We start from the raw sequence: 20,269 nt of genomic DNA, 5'->3' as shown, positions 1-20,269 counted from the left end.
TGCAAAATATTCATTTAGGATCTCACCCATCTCTTGTGGTTCCGCACATAGATGACCTTGTTGATCCTTAAGAGACCCTACTCTCTCCCTAGTTACTCTTTTGCCCCTTATGTATTAAAGCTCTGCAGTCCTGCCACATCCAGTCGTGAATGATGGTGGACAATTAAACAACTAACGGGAGGAGGAGGGGGCTCTGTAAACATCCCCATCCTCAATGATGGCGGAGTCCAGCTTGTGAGTGCAAAAGACAAGGCTGAAGCGTTTGCAACCATCTTCAACCTGAAGTGCCGAGTGCATGATCTATCTTGGCCTCCTCCCGATATTCCCACCATCACAGAAGCCAGTCTTCAGCCAATTCGATTCACTCCACGTGATATCAAGAAACGGCTGAGTGCACTGGATACAGCAAAGGCTATGGGCCCTGACAACATCCCAGCTGTATTGCTGAAGACTTGTGCTCCAGAACTAGCCGTGCCTCTAGCCAAGCTGTTCCAGTACAGCTACAACACTGGCATCGACCCTACAATGTGGAAAGTTGCCCAGGTATGTCCTGTCCACAAAAAGCAGGACAAATCCAATCCGGCCAATTAGCGCCCCCATCAGTCTATTTTCAATCATCAGCAAAGTGCTATCAAGCTGCTGACCAATGCTCAGTTTGGGTTCCGCCAGGACCACTCGGTTCCAGGCCTCATTACAGCCTTGGTCCAAACATGAACAAAAGAGCTGAATTCCAGAGGTGAGGTGAGAGTGACTGCCCTTGACATCAAGGCAGCATTTGACCGAGTGTGGCACCAAGGAGCCCGAGTAAAATTGAAGTCAATGGGAATCAGGGGGAAAACTGTCCAGTGGCTGGAGTCATACCTAGCACAAAGGAAGATGGTAGTGGTTGTTGGAGGCCAATCTCCTCAGCCCCAGGACATTGCTGCAGGAGTTCCTCAGGGCAGTGTCCTAGGCCCAACCAACTTCAGCTGCTTCATCAATGACCTTCCCTCCATCATAAGGTCAGAAATGGGAATGTGCGCTGATGATTGCACAGTGTTCAGTTCCATTCGCAACCCCTCGGATAATGAAGCAGCCCGTGCCCGCATGCAGCAAGACCTAGACAACATCCAGTTTTGGGATGATAAATGGTAAGTAACATTCGTGCCAGACAAGTGCCAGGCAATAACCATCTCCAACAAGAGAGAGTCTAACCACCACCCCATGACATTCAACGGCATTACCATCACCAAATCCCCCACCATCAACATCCTGGGGGTTACCATTGACCAGAAACTTAACTGGACCAGCCATATAAATACTGTGGCTACAAGAGCAGGTCAGAGGCTGGGTATTCTGCGGTGACTAACTTACCTCCTGACTCCCCAAAGCCTTTCCAGGAGTGTGATGGAATACTCTCCACTTGCCTGGATGAGTGCAGCTAGCTCCAACAACACTCAAGAAGCTTGACACCATCCAGGACAAAGCAGCCCGCTTGATTGGCACCCCATCCACCACCCTAAACATTCACTTCCTTCACCACCGGCGCACAGTGGCTGCACTGTGTACCATCTACAGGATGCACTGCAGCAACTCGCCAAGGTTTCTTTGACAGCACCTCCCAAACCTGCAACCTCTACCACCTAGAAGGACAAGGGCAGCAGGCACATGGGAATACCACCACCTGCACGTTCCCCTCCAAGTCACACACCATCCCGACTTGGAAATGTATCGCCGTTTCTTCTTCATCGCTGGGTCAAAATCCTGGAACTCCCTTCCTAACAGCACTGTGGGAGAACCTTCACCACATTCACTGCAGTGATTCATTCATCAGCCTGAGCTTGATTCAAGCATACCTCCAATGAAAGGAGATGTTGCTTGTCTGCCAAAGATATATTTTAAAAGTTTCTTTCTTTTTCTAAGCCATTACATGCCAAGTTTGTCAGGTCTAATTGTAAGCTCTGGAAACGTTGAACCTTTTCCAATGGGGAAATTGTTCTAAATTTAAATGTCACGAGCATATTTTAATGTTTTGGGTGTGTTATGTTGTAATACTGTATCAATATTTGTGTGTGTGCTTGTAGTGGATCTGATGGGATGGCATTCTCTTTGCTTTTTCATTACATGGGGAGGAATCTGTTCTGTGTGTGTGTGTGTGTGTGTGTGTGTGTGTGTGTGTGTGCATATATATATATATATATATATACTGATGAATCTCCCATATCTTTGTTCAGGGTAAGTTGGAGGATATGCTGTTTTATAAGGCCAGGAGTTTGCCTTTGACCTCAGGGTGTATCTATTTACAGCAATTTAAAAGGACAAACGAAATTATACACAGCTGCTAAAGTAGAGCCTTGTATAACTTGTGGTCTTAAAACCATCAATGTTAAGTGCTCTCAATGGATATATCTTAAGGTCAAAAGCTAATTGTTGTCTCTAAGGGGAACTTTGTAGATTGGCAGCTGCATATAGAACCCCAGCTCCTCCCTTTGGGAAGAGACCAAATTATCAAGGTCAGAGAAACTAGCAGGAAATGACTAGTTTTTTTGCACTTTTTCTTAAAGATGCTCATTGGTTGTTGTGATTTCAGTTGGGATTTGTTGCTATTTTATGAACATGATATTTGAACCAATCAAGTGCAAATGATTCTTTGCACTTGTGAGACTTTCAAGTGGAGGCAGAACCAGCAAAGTGTTTTTTGATTGGTTGCTGAAAAAGTGTGTCTTTTTTTACCCACTGCAGCTAGTTATATATAACTGAGTACCACAGCTGCATGAACAGATCTTTATGTGAACGATGGTTGCTTTTGAATTCTCAGTGCAAAATCAAAAAAAAGCAGCTGCTGTAATCATCTCTCTGTCCCTCTCTCTGTTCTGTCTCTCTCCCTTTATCTGTCGCTCCCTTTTGCCTTCTCTCGCTCCCAATTGCCTTCTCCCGCTCATGAGTCAGAGAGTCTCGGGTTCAAGCCCAGTATTTTGTTGGCTGTGAAGAATTTTGGGATGTCTGGAGGATGTAAACAAAAATGCCACATAAATACAAGTTCCTCCTTTCTTTCTTTACTTGTCTCTAATATATGAGGAAAGATTTTCCAGTTCGGGGGGAGTTCAGATGAGAATGGTTGGTTGTGGTGGAGCTTAATGAGCCTGGCATCACTCTGTTGGCCATTCTCCTCTGCCTCCAATGGGCTTGATCGTGAATCTGCACCATGTAGTTGGGAATGCTGAGAAATAACATAGATAACTAAGAGACCTCATCAGAACTTCATTAGCACTTTCAAATTAAGCTCAGGTAGAAGGTTTCAGTTTCCTTCAAGCCCAGAACTGGAAATGTGTGCGATATGCTAAACGGGCAGAGATTTAGCATTATGGATCTCTGCTCCTTTTTTCTAATTGAATGAAATCTGGCATAACCAATTTGAAAATCGAGGCTATGACCTCTCTCAGAATTTAAAAATTTAAGTAGTTGATGGGAAAGCTTTAGCTGAACGATTCATTCTACAGCATGTTTTCAAATCATTTGGAAAAACTGAAACTCCAAAATCATTCAACAACATGACGAGACTTTCCTTTCTACTTGTTTTGAGAAGCTGGGATATTCTGTTTGCTGGCTCGTCATTCACCTCCTGTTCACTTTAAAGGATGGAAAATCATGGGTTGGTAAGAACAGAAGTGGACAACCACGGCTAGTGAATCCTACTGATTCATTCTGGAAATTGTGCACAATGCACACGCTTCAACTTTAACTGACTTTAGCAAGTCCAAGCCTAAGCTTTTGAGAGAGGCGTGGACCTTCGAGTAAAAGGATCAATGAAGGTACTTAAAGATACAAAATAAAATTCTTAATAGTAGTAAGTTTGTAATCGTGTCCAGAAATATTTAATTCTTTGTTTTTATGTTACAAATCTTATTTTGGTGATTAGACAACAACAACAACTTGCATTTATATAGTGTCTTTTCGTAGTGAAACATCCCAAGGCATTTCAGTCACTGAGGAAAAATATGGTGGGTGAATGGATTTTGACTTTTTTTAGAGCGATTTTATTGAGTTCATAATTGCAGAATTGTGATCATTTTTAAAAAAAAAGTTCAGCCAATAAAAAGTATTGAGCTAAAGACTGGCACAGGAAATATAATGCGTTATATTTGAACCATAAGCTAGTCTGTCATTTTAAAATATATTATAGATGGAAAAACATTTTGGGATATTTAGGCAAGCTATTTCCTTGGTTTCAGTGTCCGAAATAGTCACCCTTATAAGTAGACTTTGTGTCCTTTACCACCCAGGTTGCTGCTTATCTGTCTTGTATTTAGATAAGTACAGTGAGACTCAGAAGTCAAACAGAGAACCCATGACACTGTACTCCACCTCAAAGAATATATTGTGTGTGCCACATGATCTTGTCTTTATTACGCAGAAGTTATAAATCCTAGTAAACTGCGCCTTAGATTATAAACCATTCGACAGATTTATTGAACAAGTAAATGGAAGAATACTCACTTCAAACAAGTGTATTTGCAAACTTTATTAATCTCTTCAAAGTGTCAAAAACAAAGGTGTTTTCTCTGTGCTAACTCTCAACATAAAACTAACCCTTGAAACACAAGTCTTTAATTTATGTGGCTATTCAGTACCAGAGTCCTCTGACTAACCTTGTACGTAGTTAGAGGTTAGTTAAGATAGATGTAGAATTGTGAATATTTAAAAAAAAATTTCAGCCAATAAAAAAATATGAAGCCGTAGATAGCTCCAGACTAACTGTGACCTTTGTGCAATATCAGCCAAGATATGGCTCCAATTTCTTTTGGATATTTGAAAGCAAAGGACATTAACGCAGTATTTCTAATAACTACCTTCAGGTAAATGGAATCTTCCCAAAGAAACACGCTGTAAACAAGCCAGCAAGATGCTTGTAATTAAAACCCATTGATGTGTTCTAAGCACTTTGAATGATCTGTGAGATGTCAAAGGACAATAACCATCTCATTGATACAGGAGCAATCCAATTGACGACTAAGTCCACAATAACCAGAGCAAGCAGGTAAAAAACTGCCTTTGGTATAGCAGACCGTAACATATATTCTCTCAAACCTGCAGAAACAACCAGCAGTGATCAATTTTAACCCCTTGTGTCCTTTGACGAGCAGGAAAGAATCCAATAAGTTGTTCATCGTAAACAAAAGTGCACTGTTCTTGTCATGGATAGATATATTGCATTCTGATAAGGTTTTCATAAAATGTTTGAAAGCCTTGAGATGTATAGGGGAGGGGTGAACTTGGTGGCAGACAGTTCAAGTAGCAGCCTTTCTGCAATCAAATGGATCAAAATTCTCTCCTCATTTTAGTTATGGAATCTAAGATAATGGAATCTTTTAAAGCCCTGGCTAAAGGTTTTATTGACTGATTGATTGGGTGAGGAAACTGGGCAGAGTTCCATCGAAGAATTTAATGTTCAGGGAGTGTTGCTGGACGATGGTGGGGAAAATTTCATTTGTTTCAGTTTGATGCAGTTGTTGGGGGAGAACAGAATGTGCCATTTCATTTTATGCCTTTATTCATTACCCCTATTCCTCTTTCATGGACATGCACACATACAATAGAACCATAACAATTAATTCAGTCTGTTTGAATCTTTATCATTTCACTGCCCAAGCTGGAAAATATCTTTTTATAAATGGTTTTGCATCTTGTGTGTTTTGGCAATCGCTATACTAAACACTCCAAGGTTACTTGCAAGGTGAAGTCACTCAGCACAGGAATGCTTGATAATGCAGCTTACTGGATTCAAAAGCTCAAAGTAGCTGTATGCACTAATTTAATAATCACTAAAACTTCAGTCATTTAATGTGTAGGCTCTGTTTGATTAATTACTAGTGCTGCCATTTTCAGATCCAGACTCTAAGCAGCTGGGTAATTTCACTGTTCATTTGATATTTGCATATGTGTGTGTGTGTGTGTGTCTAGTTTTATACTGTATGTGCGATGCTATGATATGTGTTAAAATTGTTGAAATAAGTTATGAGTAAGCATTGTGGTATTACTTAAATTTTAAGAAATATATTACGATAAAATGTTACAAAATTCTTGCTATTTAAGGTAGATATCTTTACACTAACTAGTGTTATTCTTTGTTGTTGTCTTTGTGTCTATAAACTGTTGATTGGAGGCAGCCCGGAAGCAGATATTTTGTGTAGAACTCTCTTGAGGTGGCAGTGTGAATGGGGAGTCTTACAACAGTCCATCATTCCCATTCTTGATGTTGTGTTGTGGAGAACTCTGTGTCCAGGCTGCTTCACATCGGTAGTTTTCCAAGCACAGAACACAATAAGACAGGTGGTTGAAACACAACAATGTGCATTGGGAGGCTCCTGCCCACCATCTTGGGGTCTACGTGACAGTTCAATAGAATGCAATTTCTCTTTAAGGGCTTGGAACAGAAAGGTACAGGAAACTATTCTCAAATGTTACCTGCACGATAAAAGTGGAAAATAGCAGATGTTGTGGAAATGTAGCATGGAAATCTGACCTTCATTACAATGTAAATTGCCTCAAAATGCATGTTCTCTTTTCTCTCCTGCCTCTTTTAAAGAAGTCGTTAAGCCTCCTAATATTGATTATTCCTTTTTAAACTGTGCATGTGCAATGCTATGAAAAATTTGGCTGTATTTTTGAGTTATGAGTGGAAAGACTATTGATTGCTGAAGTAGCAGACTGTCCTGTAGAAACCCTTTAAGTGGCTGGCTTATTATAGAATCATAGAATCATAGAAGTTTACAACATGGAAACAGGCCCTTCGGCCCAACATGTCCATGTCGCCCAGTTTATACTACTAAGCTAGTCCCAATTTTTAAAGCCTCTTTAAAGCCTGATATTGAAGGCAGCAATTTACAGACATACATACATGAGTAATATAATCAGAGTCTCTAGAATGTATTTGAAAGATAGTAGAAAGTATTCCAGAATACTAAAGAGCTGGATGCCTTAATCTGTCAAATGGAGGGATACAGTGAAGGGGAGAAGGAATCTATAAATACAGAGAAGCACTTCTGCTTCCCTGTTGGATCTGCCATTTTCGTGCTCATCAGGGTGGTGGGAAATGGCTCGTTTCCATTTCAGGCACTCGGCATGATTTTAACAGTGACACACTGCAGGTTGGGGGCGGGGGAACATTCAAAATTTCAACCATTTCAGACCCGCCTCCAACCCGCCCATTTCTGGTTTTCACCGGGGCGGGTGACCAATTCACTCCCAGGAGGTGGGTCGGGCTTTAAAACCTTTCAAGGAGGCTTCAGGCCTCCATTTTTCCACAGTTACTGATTTCAACCCTGGGGGGGCTGGGATTCCCTGGCCTTCTCTTTTACGCCTTGTGAAAGGAGGCAAGAAGGCACCAGACTGACAGGTAGGTGCCTTTCTGGCACAGCTTGTGGGCCGAGAGGAGCAGGAATGCTTCCCCCAGGCCCAACAAGCCTATCTGCAGCGACACCCCTAACGATCATGGCGCCCCCCCGACCCCCCCGATCACCGATCGCAGACCCCCGACCCTGATTGTCAATTGCGGACCCTTGACCCCGATCACGGACCCTGATCCTTCCCCCCATGACTAACGGCCCCGTGCCAACCTTTGCCCCATGAGCCCCCGTGTCGACCCTTGTCCCCCATGCCTCTCAACCCCCCCATTCAAACAAACAAAGAGTTACTTGATAACTTACCTGAACACGTCCTCTCCTTGGCTGGTTTCTCGTCCGACTAAGACCAGCCTGTCAATCAGGCCGGACAGTCAGATGGGAAACTGACAAAAAAAATAAGACGTCCTGACATTAAAATCGTAAAGACGTCCGGGAAACCTATGCTTTCTTTTTATTCGTTCGTGAGATGAGGGCGTCGCTGGCGAGGCCGGCATTTATTGCCCATCCCTAATTGCCCTTGAGAAGGTGGTGGTGAGCCGCCTTCTTGAACCACTGCAGTCCGTGTGGTGAAGGTTCTCCCACAGTGCTGTTAGGAAGGGAGTTCCAGGATTTTGACCCAGTGACGATGAAGGAACGGCCATATATTTCCAAGTCGGGATGATGTGTTGTTCCCATGTGCCTGCTGCCCTTGTCCTTCTAGGTGGTAGAGGTCGTGGGTTTGGGAGGTGCTGTCGAAGAAGCCTTGGCACGTTGCTGCAGTGCATCCTGTGGATGGTACACACTGCAGCCACAGTGCGCCAATGGTGAAGGGAGTGAATGTTTAGGGTGGTGGATGGGGTGCCAGTCAAGCGGGCTGCTTTGTCCTGGATGGTGTCAAGCTTCTTGAGTGTTGTTGGAACTGCACTCATCCAGGCAAGTGGAGAGTATTCCATCACACTCCTGACTTGTGCCTTGTAGATGGTGGAAAGGCTTTGGGGAGCCAGGAGGTGAGTCACTCGCCGCAGAATACCCCGTGTCTGACCTGCTCTTGTAGCCACAGTATTTATGTGGCTGGAACAGTTAAGTTTCTGGTCAATGGTGACCCCCAGGATATTGATGGTGGGGGATTCGGCGATGGTAATGCCGTTGAATGTCAAGGGGAGGTGATTAGACTCTCTCTTGTTGGAGATGGTCATTGCCTGGCACTTGTCTGGCGTGAATGTTGCTTGCCACTTATCAGCCCAAGCCTGGATGTTGTCCAGATCTTGCTGCATGTGGGTACGGACTGCTTCATTATCTGAGGGGTTGCAAATGGAACTGAACAGTGTGCAATCATCAGCGAACATTCCCATTTCTGACCTTATGATGGAGGGAAGGTCATTGATGAAGCAGCTGAAGATGGTTGGGCCTAGGACACTGCTCTGAGAAACTCCTGCAGCAATGTTCTGGGGCTGAGAGGATTGGCCTCCAAAACACTACCATCTTCCTTTGTGCTAGGTATGACTCCAGCCACTGCAGAGTTTTCCCCCTGATTCCCATTGACTTCAATTTTACTCGGGCTCCTTGGTGCCACACTCGGTCAAATGCTGCCTTGATGTCAAGGGCAGTCACTCTCACCTCACCTCTGGAATTCAGCTCTTTTGTCCATGTTTGGACCAAGGCTGTAATGAGGCCTGGAGCCGAGTGGTCCTGGCGGAACCCAAACAAAGCATCGGTGAGTAGGTTATTGGTGAGTAAGTGCTGCTTGATAGCACTGTCGACGACATCTTCCATCACTTTGCTGCTGATTGAGAGTTGACTGATGGGGCGGTAATTGGCCGGATTGGATTTGTCCTGCTTTTTGTGGACAGGACATACCTGGGCAATTTTCCACATTGTCGGGTAGATGCCAATGTTGTAGCTGTACTGGAACAGCTTGGTAGAGGCGCAGCTAGTTCTGGAGCACAAGCCTTCAGCGCTACAGCCGGGGCGTTGTTGGGGCCCATAGCCTTTGCTGTATCCAGTGCACTCAGCCGTTTCTTGATATCACGTGGAGTGAATCGAATTGGCTGAAGACTGGCTTCTGTGATGGTGGGGATATCGGGAGGAGGCCGAGATGGATCATCCACTCGGCACTTCTGGCTGAAGATGGTTGCAAACGCTTCAGCCTTGTCTTTTGCACTCATGAGCTGGACTCCGCCATCATTGAGGATGGGGATGTTTACAGAGCCTCCTCCTTCTCCCATTAGTTGTTTAATTGTCCACCACCATTCACGACTGGATGTGGCAGGACTGCAGAGCTTTGATCTGATCCGTTGGTTGTGGAATCGCTTAGCTCTGTCTATAGCATGTTGCTTCCGCTGTTTAGCATGCGTGTAGTCCTGAGTTGTAGCTTCACCAGGTTGGCACCTCATTTTTAGGTATGCCTGGTGCTGCTCCTGGCGTGCTGTTCTACCCTCCTCATTGAACCGAGTTTCCCGTCCGCAATTTGACTCTCCCGCCCCCTTCCCGGCTCGGGGTCGAAATCATGCCTTCAGTGTCCGTATCAATAACACACAGGTCAGGTATTGTATGTTTAGCTGCAGAGTAAATCTCTTCCATTCTGCTCTGAAAAGCACCCCCAATGTACCTGATCTGATATTTTTACCATTTCCTACACCCACCACTCAGTGTTTTTTTTTGGGGGTAAAATCACCAGTTGGGGCAGTTATTCCTCCAGAAGTTTAAATACTTTGCCCTACATGATCTTTTTCTCCCTCTTTCTCGCTATATTGAAATCAAGACTTCTTACACTGGCTCCTACTCTAACTTATTCTTTCCCTCAAAGCTGTGGCACTCTTTACAGTCTACAGCCTTCTCTTCCTGCTACATTCTAGAGGTTTCAAAGCCCAAGCTTGTGCCATTTTGTTGTCTGTTCTATTCTGTTCGATCATGGCATCCTACATTCCAACAGTGACTGCACTTAAACAATACTTCATTGGCTGTAAGGCACTTTGGGATGTTCTGAAGTCGTGAAAGATGCTATAGAAATGCAGATCTTTCTTTCTTTTACATGTTAGGCCGTAGTTCTTCACCCACCATCTTTCTATAGGTAACGTTTTGTACTGTGGGTTCATCTTTGCTATGGACTTTTAAAAAAAAACACTAACTGTAGAGATTTGGTGTCGCTGGCAAGGCTGTCCATCCCGAGTTGCTCTGATTGTTTAATACAACTGGGTGGCTTGCTAGGTCACTTTAGAGGGCAGTTGAGAGTTAACCACATTGATGTGGGACTGGAGTCACATAGGGATCAGACTGGGTAAGGCCGGCAGGTTTCCTTCCCTAAAGGACATTAGTGAAGCAGTTGGGTTTATACAACAATCTTTATACGACAGCTTTCTGGTCACTTTTACTGATACTAGCTTTTTATTTTAAATTTCCAGATTTTTGTTTAAACAGAATTCAAATTCTCAAACTGCCGCAGTGGGATTTCAATTCATGATCTCTGGATTATTAGTCCAGGTCTCTGGATTATTAGTCCAGTAACATAACCACTCCACTACCGTACCCCCTCGAATGAGACTGAGTTCAGATTGCCAAATAAGTTTCACACAGGACCCTTGTGGCCGACAGACATAGAAGACTTTCATACCACCAATCCATGATTTAAGATAAAATTAGTGAGCATTTAGAAATCCATGGGTTAATCAAGGACAATCAGCATGGATTTCTTTGACAAATGTAATTGGTCAATTCTCCAGAAAATCCTATCACATAGATAAAGCAATGGAGTAGATGTAGTGTATATGCATTATCGTAAGGTGTCTCATAAGAGACTTGTTAGAAAAATTCAGGCATATGGTACAAGAAGAAATGTAGCAGCTTGGATAGAAAGATGATTGACAAGACAGGAAAGAAAGAGTCAGGGTAAATGGATGCTGCACAGACTGGAGCAGGTTTGGAAGTGGGGTAACCCAGGGGTCAGGGCTGGGTCCACTTTTTGTTCAGTGTTGGACTCAGGTATAGGGAACACAATCTCAAAATTTTCTGAAGACTCAAAAGTAGGAGGTTTGGCAAACAGCAGGGCTGTAGAAGACAGGTCAGTGGAGTGGGCAGATGCAATTTAATGTGGAAACGTGTGAGGTAATACAATTTGAGAAAAGCAAGGAATAAAATTGGACTCTTAATGGAAAGCAATTGATGAACACAGAAACCTAAGGATTCAAATACACAATTACCTGAAAGTGCGATTGCAGAAAGATAAAGTGATAAAAAGGCCAATAGAAATTTGGGTTTTAGAAATAAGTGCATAGAGTGTAAGAATAAAGAAGCAATGATGAATTTTTACAAAACATTGGTTAAGTCACAGGTAAAGAACTGTTTCGGATGCCTCATTAAAGAAAGGACTTTAAAGGAATGTCAGGAATGGGAAGCTAGTATCAGCAGAGATTTGAGATATTGGGACTATTTCCATTGGAACGGAGAAGGGTAGGAGATTTAGTAGAGGTTTTTAAAATTATGAAAAGTTTTGATGGTAAGTAAGGAAAGACTATTTCCTCTGGCTGCAGAGTCCGTGTTGAGCGGTCATCGATTTAAAGTGATCACTTAAGAGGGTGAGGAGAGAGGTTAAAAGAAATTTCTTTACGCAGGAGGTTGTTGGAGGATGGAATGCTTTGCCACAGGGAATGGAGGTCATTGCATCTTTTAAGGGAAACTTGATTAAATATTGAAGCAAGGGAAAATTCAAGGCTATGGGGAGACTATGGGGCAGTGGGATTAGTTTTGGATTGCTTTAACAAAAGAGCCGGCACAGACACGATGGGTCGAATAACCTTTCTTTCTGCTCTAAATCCTGTGCTTCTTTGCTCACATTCCTAAAGGGAATTACCCTTCAAAAATTGCACGGCAGTGTTGTGCAGCATGCAGCAGATAACAATGATCTGGGAGATGTTTGCTGATCTGTATTGGGGCACAGCGCCGACCCATCAAGGCAAATGATGTGCAGCTTGAGGATGCCTGTGGTTTGTTCTTTCATAATCCTCATTCTACCTGTGCTCTACTGGTGTTCTGTCTCTGCTGCATATACAGGTTGAAGGATAACAGGGGTTACGAGTAGTATGCCTCTGATGCAGACTCGTCTGCCTGCCATCCCTTTCTTCTTGTTCCTCATACTCCTCTTCCTCCTAATAACATTTAGGGACTCCAGTTGAAATACCCATAGCCCAATTTTTAATGGCACAAAATAAAATTGGCGGTGGCCCAAACTTTTGGCACAAACAGTTGTAACCCAAGGTGTACCCCAAAAAAATGCTAACAAAAAAAAAACTCAGCTGTAAACTTTTTACACTAGTCTAAAAAAGATTAATCCTACTTGGTCCCATCCTTTTATAAATGTTCAATGCTTACAGCCAGAACCTGGGTGCCCATTTTATAGGGGGTGTGATCAATGACCTGTGCCCAAGTTCTACCCAGTCTGTAATGTGCATGATATGGGTGGAGCTCCGGTGATCTCCACTCCTACTTTTGGGTGCCATCCCTCAGTTTGTTTGGTGGGGTGGGGGAGGGGGACAGGAGCACATCAGAATGGGGGCCTTTCTATCTCAATTTGAAGGCAACTACCTGCCAGGCCTTTTAGTTGGCCACTAGGGCGCATGCGAGAATGGTCTGGTTCAGTCCACTGAGTGAGCTCCAACCAGTTGTCCTCCTCTTGATGGCTTGGCCGAGATGGAAGGCTCAAATAGTGGGGAATCTAAGACACATATTCACACCTTAGCACCTCGGTGTTGCCTGCGAAAGTTTTTTTTAAAAAAATGAGGTGATTTTACACAACTGCCTTTATGGTTTAGGGATTTCTTCCCTCTTGCAGACTTGCTAAATCTAAGGCAATCTTATATTAAAAAAAAATTCCAATTCCATCTCGGACTTTAACATCACCAAAACCCACAGCATCCACGCAGTGGAAGAGGTTGGCTGTTAATAGGTTTTGATTTTGAATCGCAGTATCTGCCTGTGTGAGACTCCCCTCCCTTGGACAGGGGAGTCATTCCTTTTCAGCCTTTAAGAAGTGAATTGCTTATCTGTTGGAGTGAAGTAGGAGGAGGAAAGGAGGCAGCAGAATATAATTGTCTTTCCATATTCTATGCTCCTTTTTGCTAATGGGAGCAGGATTCACCAGATAGTTGTGGTGGAAACTGTCATTTGCCTGTAAAGGCAAAAAAAAAATCGGAAAAGATTGGGCAGGAAATAAAGAAACAATTGGCTATAGTATGATGAGTAAACCAATCCATCGTGTGCAGAAAGACTAGGCAGTAAATGTGACCCACCTTGTTAATGGAGCCCTTTGATCTATTGCCTCATTCTAGTTGTCTCTGCGTAGACCCTGTCATTATATCTACCACCTTCCAGTGTATTATTTAGCCTGCAAATGTTCAGCAGCCCTTACGAACGGGAGCCCTGCTGTGCAGATGGAATGAGAGTTAGATCAAGCACTATAGTCATTGGTTATTGCTGGTGGGAAATGGCAGGTACTAATTGATGAGGTACATATTGCTAACCGGAACTGCACGGAACTAAACACCATAACTTCAAGCTGTTGCTGAAATGCTGCAAATTTTGTGAAAGCACAAACTTCTTTAGATCTGAGGCCAAATAGGTTATCTAAGGGAAATTAAATGCAAATGTGTTCTAAGAATTGGCTGTTTGCAAAAGCTGAGCAGAGGACCGACATTGAAATCTATTGCTAGTATTTTAAGCTGAGGAACATTTTTAGGAGGCCTCCAATTACATGTTAAGTTTAACCTGTTGGACGCTAATGTAAATTGGCCAATTGGGAATGATTATAACTGGAAAGAAACATATCCAAACTGGTAAAAAGGCAAATTTAGGACTGAAATTAGGAAGTTCTTCTTCACACAAAAAGTGATCTATGTATAGAATGGACTCCCAGATAGAGGAGTGCAGGTGAAAACCCTGGAATAATTTAAACAATTGGATGCTGCAAAGGGGGAACTTTAGGATTTTTCTGGATGAATGAACAAAGAAGGCCGAATGACCTTCCTCAGCTGTATTGTCTTGTGATTGCCAGGTGCATGTGTCAGATGACAAAATGAGAAGGACTAAAATGATGGCTCCAGTTTATAGACTTTTATAACACTGAGATTGTCTTTGAAGGAACTGCCATCAGTAGTGATATCATGTAGCAGGATATAAACGGATGGGCACATGGTATTCCCACGATCTCAGACTGCCTAAATATTTTTTTAATAATATAATTGATTTCAGGGAATATTTCTGTTGTTCAGTTTTATAGTCACTGCATTTGGTCAGCTTTCTCAATGCTCATTCATGCCAGCAACCTTACCCTGCCTCGTGCTGGTTGAATTGTATCTCCCGAGGGATATTGATGTGACGAAGTCTGTGTCCTGAGATTGTCCTACCTTTTCTGCTGAAGGTTGATGCGTAATGGCGAACATACTGTGACGGGAAAAACTTGATTGTTCCTCGACAGATGTTACATGATTTGAATAATATGTTGGTATTGATGTGCCGTGTTCAGAGGTACAAATTTATTGTCAATATACCCCATGTGACAGAGGATTGCTCTGGTCACTGTGGCATAATGCGTCCTTTTAGAATGGATTGTTCCTACGTACAGCCACCAGAGCAGTTCTCTCCCTATGTGTAGTGAACAGTGAGGAGCTTAGTGATAGACTTCAAGGGGACACAAGACAGGCTGGTGGAATGGGCAGACATGTGGCGGATGATACTTAATGCAGAAAAGTGCGAAGTGATACATTTTGGTAAGAAGAGCGAGGAGAGGCAATGTAAACTAAAGGGTACAATTCTGAAAGGAGTGCAGGAACAGAGAGATCTGGAGGTATATGTGCACAAATCTTTGAAGGTGGCAGGGCAGGTTGAGAAAGCAGTTAAAAAAGCCTACGGGATCTTGGGCTTTATAAATAGAGGCATAGAATACAAAAGCAAGGAAGTTATGATGAACCTTTTATAAAACACTGGTTCGGCCACAACTGGAGCATTGTGTCCATTTTTGGGCACCGCACTTTCGGAAGGATGTGAAGGCCTTAGAGAGGATGCTGAAGAGATTTACTCGAATGGTTCCAGGGATGAAGGACTTCAGTTACATGGGTAGCCTGGAGAAGCTGGGGTTGTTCTCCTTAGAGAAGAGAAGGTTGAGAGGAGATTTGATAGAGGTGTTCAAAATCATGAAGGGTCTGGACAGAGTAGATAGAGAGAAACTGTTCCCATTGACGGAAGGGTCAAGAACCAGAGGACATAGATTTAAGGTGATTGGTAAAGAACCAAAGGCGATATAAAGAATAACATTTTTACACAGCGAGTGGTTAGGATCTGGAATGCACTGCCTGAGGTGGTGGTGGAGACAGATTCAATTGTGGCTTTCAAAAGGGAATTGGGTAAGTACTTGAAGGGAAAAAATTGCAGGGCTACGGGGTAAGGGCAGGGGAATGGGACTAGCTGGGTTGCTCTTGCAGAGAGCTGGCATGGGCTCAACAGGTCGAATGGCCTCCTTCCGTGCTGTAACCTTTCTATGATTCTATGTTGATGGTTGGATGAAGGAGAAAAACTGTGTTTGGAAGATACCCCAGACTGTGTTTGCACACTTCCTAGCAGTGACTTATAAGGCCCACTCAGAGGAGGTTGTAGTTAATTTTAGTACTTGTGGGTTAATTCGCTATGCTGCATCATTACCTTTCAAATTAGCATTTGTTATGCTGCCAGGTATCTGCTCCTCATTTGGTTCTAAACTTTTAAACATTTTTATGATCTGTTCAAATTTGCCCATGGACAAAATTTATGGGTTTTGGTATTTTAGCTGAGTTAGCAGATATATCTGTTAAATTGAGACCTGTTATTGTTTTGTTATAATTTATCCAGTATTTTATATATTTTGGGAAGTTTGTACGGTTAACTGAGAGATGTAGCTTTTTAACTGGATGGTAAAAATAAACCGCTGCAAGCTGGAGCTGACCAGACTAGGTCTTAGTTTGGTTTGTTTGTCCCAGAGCTGAGTTTTTCAAACCTTATTAACTATCTATCACCAACACCTCTTACTTCAACCTTTGTAACATTACCAGCCTCTACCCCCATTGCTACTGAAATCTTTATCCATACCTTTGTCACTTCTAGACTTGATGGTTCTCGCCAATGTCCTCCTTGCCGGCCTCCTGATTTCCACTCTCCAACATAAACTCCAACTTGTCCAAAACTTCACTGCCTGAATCCTGTCCTGTATTAAGTCCCACTTGCCCATTACCCCTGATCTACAACGTCTCCCTGTTTCTCAACGGAATGAATGAATGAACGGAATCAAGAAATTTCTCCATAACTTCTCCCCACACTACATAGGAACAGGAGTAGGCCATTCAGCCCCTTTAGCATGCCCTGCCATTCTATTAGATCACAGCTGATCTGTACCTCAACTCCATTTACCTGCTGTAGCTCCATATCCCTTGAAACGCTTACCTAACAAAAATCTATCGATCTCGGTCTTGAAAGCTCCAATCATCCCAGCACCCAAAGCCTTTTGGGGCAGAGAAGTTCAGATTTCTACTACCCTTCATGTGAAAAGGTGCTTCCTGGTTCCCTCCTAAATGGCCTGGCTCTAACATAAAGATTATGTCCCCTCGTTGTTGATTTCCCTCATGAGAGGAAATAGTTTCTCTGTATCTACCCTATTTAAAACGCCTTGTCTGGCCTCTCAGGTGGACTTAAAAGATCCCACAGCACAATTTGAAGAAGGCCAGGACACTGGGGAGTTTTCCCTGGTGTCCTGGCCAATATGTATCCCTCATCCCTCAAGCTTTCACTAAAATAGATTATTTGATCATTATCACATTGCTGTTTGTGTGCAAATTGGCTGCCACGCTTCCTACATTACAACAGTGACAACACTTAAAAAATATTTCATTGGCTGTAAAGCACTTTGAGACTTCCTGAGGGTGTGAAAGGTGCTGTATAAATTCAAGTCTTTCTTTCTTGATTTCTTTATATCTTGAGTGGACTGACTAGATAGCTCAAGGGCGAGAAGGTTGTGAGGTAAGTTATGATCAGTGGCATAAAAAATCCTATTCCATGTATTCGGTTTAGAAGTTGAAAGAATTGGGAGCAAATATGATCGAGATAGTTATGAATTAAATATTATCGAACAATATCATTGTGGAAGCCCCATCACCACAAGGGCTGCAGTGGTTCAAGGAGAAGGCTCACCATCACCTTCTCAGGGCAACGAGGGATGGGCAATAAATGCCGGCCTTGACAGTGATCACCACCCGAGAGCAAATAAAGAAAATAAATGACTTCATGAATTACTGCCTGATTTTTGATGAAGTCATCCTGACCTGATTTTTCCTACAAGGTAGTTTTGTCCGGTTTTTCAAAAGACTTTTATGATATGGAGAAAGGACAAAGCTACAGACTCCTTTTGTGAAGGAAAAGAAATGGCCGTTATGAATCTTAGTTAATGTGTAGCACACAAAATAGTCACTCCACTGCTGAATTTCAGGCAGACAGGAGCACAATGTAGATAAGCAGTTTACTTTGTATGAAGTGCGTGTGCATGCATAACTTTGTTTAATGGCTTTGTTTTAGGTTTGAGTTATTTGAATTATTTTAATGGCCTCTGGCATAAAGGTTTGCAAATTAGTAGATTTTTATCAGTCATTTGATTTATCAACTTCCTAATTTAAACATAACTTTTTTTCTAAACATTTTCAAGGACTGAATTCCATATTGATTTTATTGATCTTGTGCCTGATCATCAGTGGTATTTTCAAAGGAACACCTCAGAGAGCATGTTTGGGTTGTCAACCCATTCATTTATATTTCTTAGTAAAATCAGTAAATGTCTCTGGATGTTGTGTATTACAGTTGTTCCATTTTTTCCAAATGGCTGTCTCCTATATCCCAGTGTAGTCTGCCATTGTCCTTTCACTCACCTTGGTTTTATTTGAATGCTTTTGGAAGCACTTGACATGTTTTTCTCAAAGACGATGACCAAAACTGGATTGTTGTCTTTTGCAAGGGAGAGTCAAGCATAGCATCGAAGTGATTAAGGTGGGGATTCAGTGCTTAAGCACCGACCCGCGGTCCCGTGTCACACATTGGCCTACACCCAATATCTGGGCAGGAAGAGGAAAATGATGGCACAAATTAGGACAAAGGGGGGCAGTCAGTTGGGAGAATAAGAAGGCTAAATTTACACGGCAGGAAAGTGGAAATTTAATTTCCTCGGTTTCCTAGGTTATTATTTCTTTTTAATTTTACAATTAAAAGGTGTACACAATTTGATTGGACTAATGTGTGACGCTAGTGGAGATGGTATTCAAGAAAGTACCCCAACCAGGGTGCTGTACTATCGGAGGTTCAGTCTTTCAGATGAGACGTTAAACTGAGGCCCTGTCCTCCCTCTCCTGTACATGTAAAAGATCCTAGGGCACTATTCCAAGTGCAGGAGAGTCCTCCTCGATGTCCCGGCCAATATTTATCCTTCAACCAACGTCACTAAAACAGATTATCTGGTCATTATCTCATGCCTGTTTGTGAGACCTAGGGTATGATTTTAACATGGTGGCGGGACCTCAGTGAGAGGTTGAATAATTGGGTGGGAAATCCGGAGAAAAAAGTTGTGCGGTTTCCCGAGCAATCGCGACTCAATTGAAGCCACTTAACTGAACTTCCGGGTTTCACGTCCTCCAGCTGCGCAGCGGGCGGACAGTGCACCCACATGACGCGTTTAAAGCCCACTATTTAAAGGGCCACTCCAACAATGCGTTTTGAAGGAGAAAGGAGGCTGCAATGACTATGAAACGTTCCAGAGCCAAGGGAGGACCTAGGTTCTCCGACGCCGCCCTGGAGACATTTGCTGGGCGCAGTGAGAAGCAGGAGGGAGGAGCATTATTCACCAGACAGGAGTAAGAAACCTGGCTCTGTTACAAGGAAGACATGGCTGGTGGTGGCAGAGTAGGTCAGCAGCAGGAGCACAGTTCCCAGGGCATGGCTGCAATGCAGAAAGAGATTTAATGACCTAACCAGGTCAGGAAAAGTGAGTACAGCTACTGATTGACCTGCACTCTGTGGTGAACATTACCCCCCTTCACGGTGCCCTGTGAAGCCTACTCCATCACATCACTCCTCAACCCACTTAAAGCTCAGTGACAAGTTCCCTTCAGTTTCTATGCACTTCATCACCTCCCCATTTGTGCACCCACCTCTCCCACTCACCCTAATTCTGATCCAATGTGATGAACCTGTCTGATTGTCACCCTCTGATGCATCTGCCTCATTGTCATCCTGGCCCAAAGCAATGCATCCATCGGGTGACCACTTCACCCTCACTCGCTCACACGTCTGTACTTTCTCCCCTTGTAGGAGAAGAGAGCACAAAATGCAAGGGACAGGGTGAGGACTGGAGGGGGATCTCCACAAACCATGGCCCTTACAGAGGCGGAGGAGGAGGCCTTGGATATAAGCTGGACAGTGGAGTGCCTGGCCGTAGGGAATATATAGACTGACACGCCTCACACTCAAAATGGATTGATATTATCAATGATTGATCTGTTGCACACCTCAGTAGGCTCGTCGCAACATTACTTCTGCGATGATTATTAATATTGCTGTATGTTTTCTTCCAGGGGCGTCACGGACTGAAGACCTGAACGAGGGCGATTCTTCAGAGGAGCTCCAGGCCTCTGACGGTGCACCGTCACATCTTAGCGAGCCATCCACCAGCGCAGATACTTTTACCTCGGTGAGTCCTATTAGAGAGGCAGTTGGGTTGTCACCTGGTGAGTCACCACACAGAAGTGAGCACGAGCAGACACTGGTGGCAGGGGCAGCGGTGGAGAGTCCGCGTCGGTGGGTGCACTCCTCTCCAGGCTCTGCTCAACTTGGCACAGATGCTGAACCCTGGGGGT

General features: G+C 43.5%; 1 protein-coding gene across 1 annotated transcript in view; it reads left to right on the top strand.

Annotated features, from left to right (window-relative positions):
- Window positions 1-20,269, top strand: part of cracr2b (calcium release activated channel regulator 2B) — a 150,452-nt gene that overhangs the window by 19,818 nt on the left and 110,365 nt on the right. Inside the window, exon 3 of the mRNA XM_067993713.1 lies at window positions 19,988-20,103. The gene's annotated coding sequence lies outside the window, so the exon portion shown is untranslated. The remainder of the gene's footprint in view (window positions 1-19,987; window positions 20,104-20,269) is intronic.

Source organism: Heptranchias perlo, chromosome 12 (genome assembly GCF_035084215.1).
Source record: "Heptranchias perlo isolate sHepPer1 chromosome 12, sHepPer1.hap1, whole genome shotgun sequence".
NCBI classification, from domain to species: Eukaryota; Metazoa; Chordata; class Chondrichthyes; order Hexanchiformes; family Hexanchidae; genus Heptranchias; species Heptranchias perlo.
Note: the sequence above shows the minus strand (reverse complement) of the source record. Positions and strands in the feature narration are given on the sequence as shown.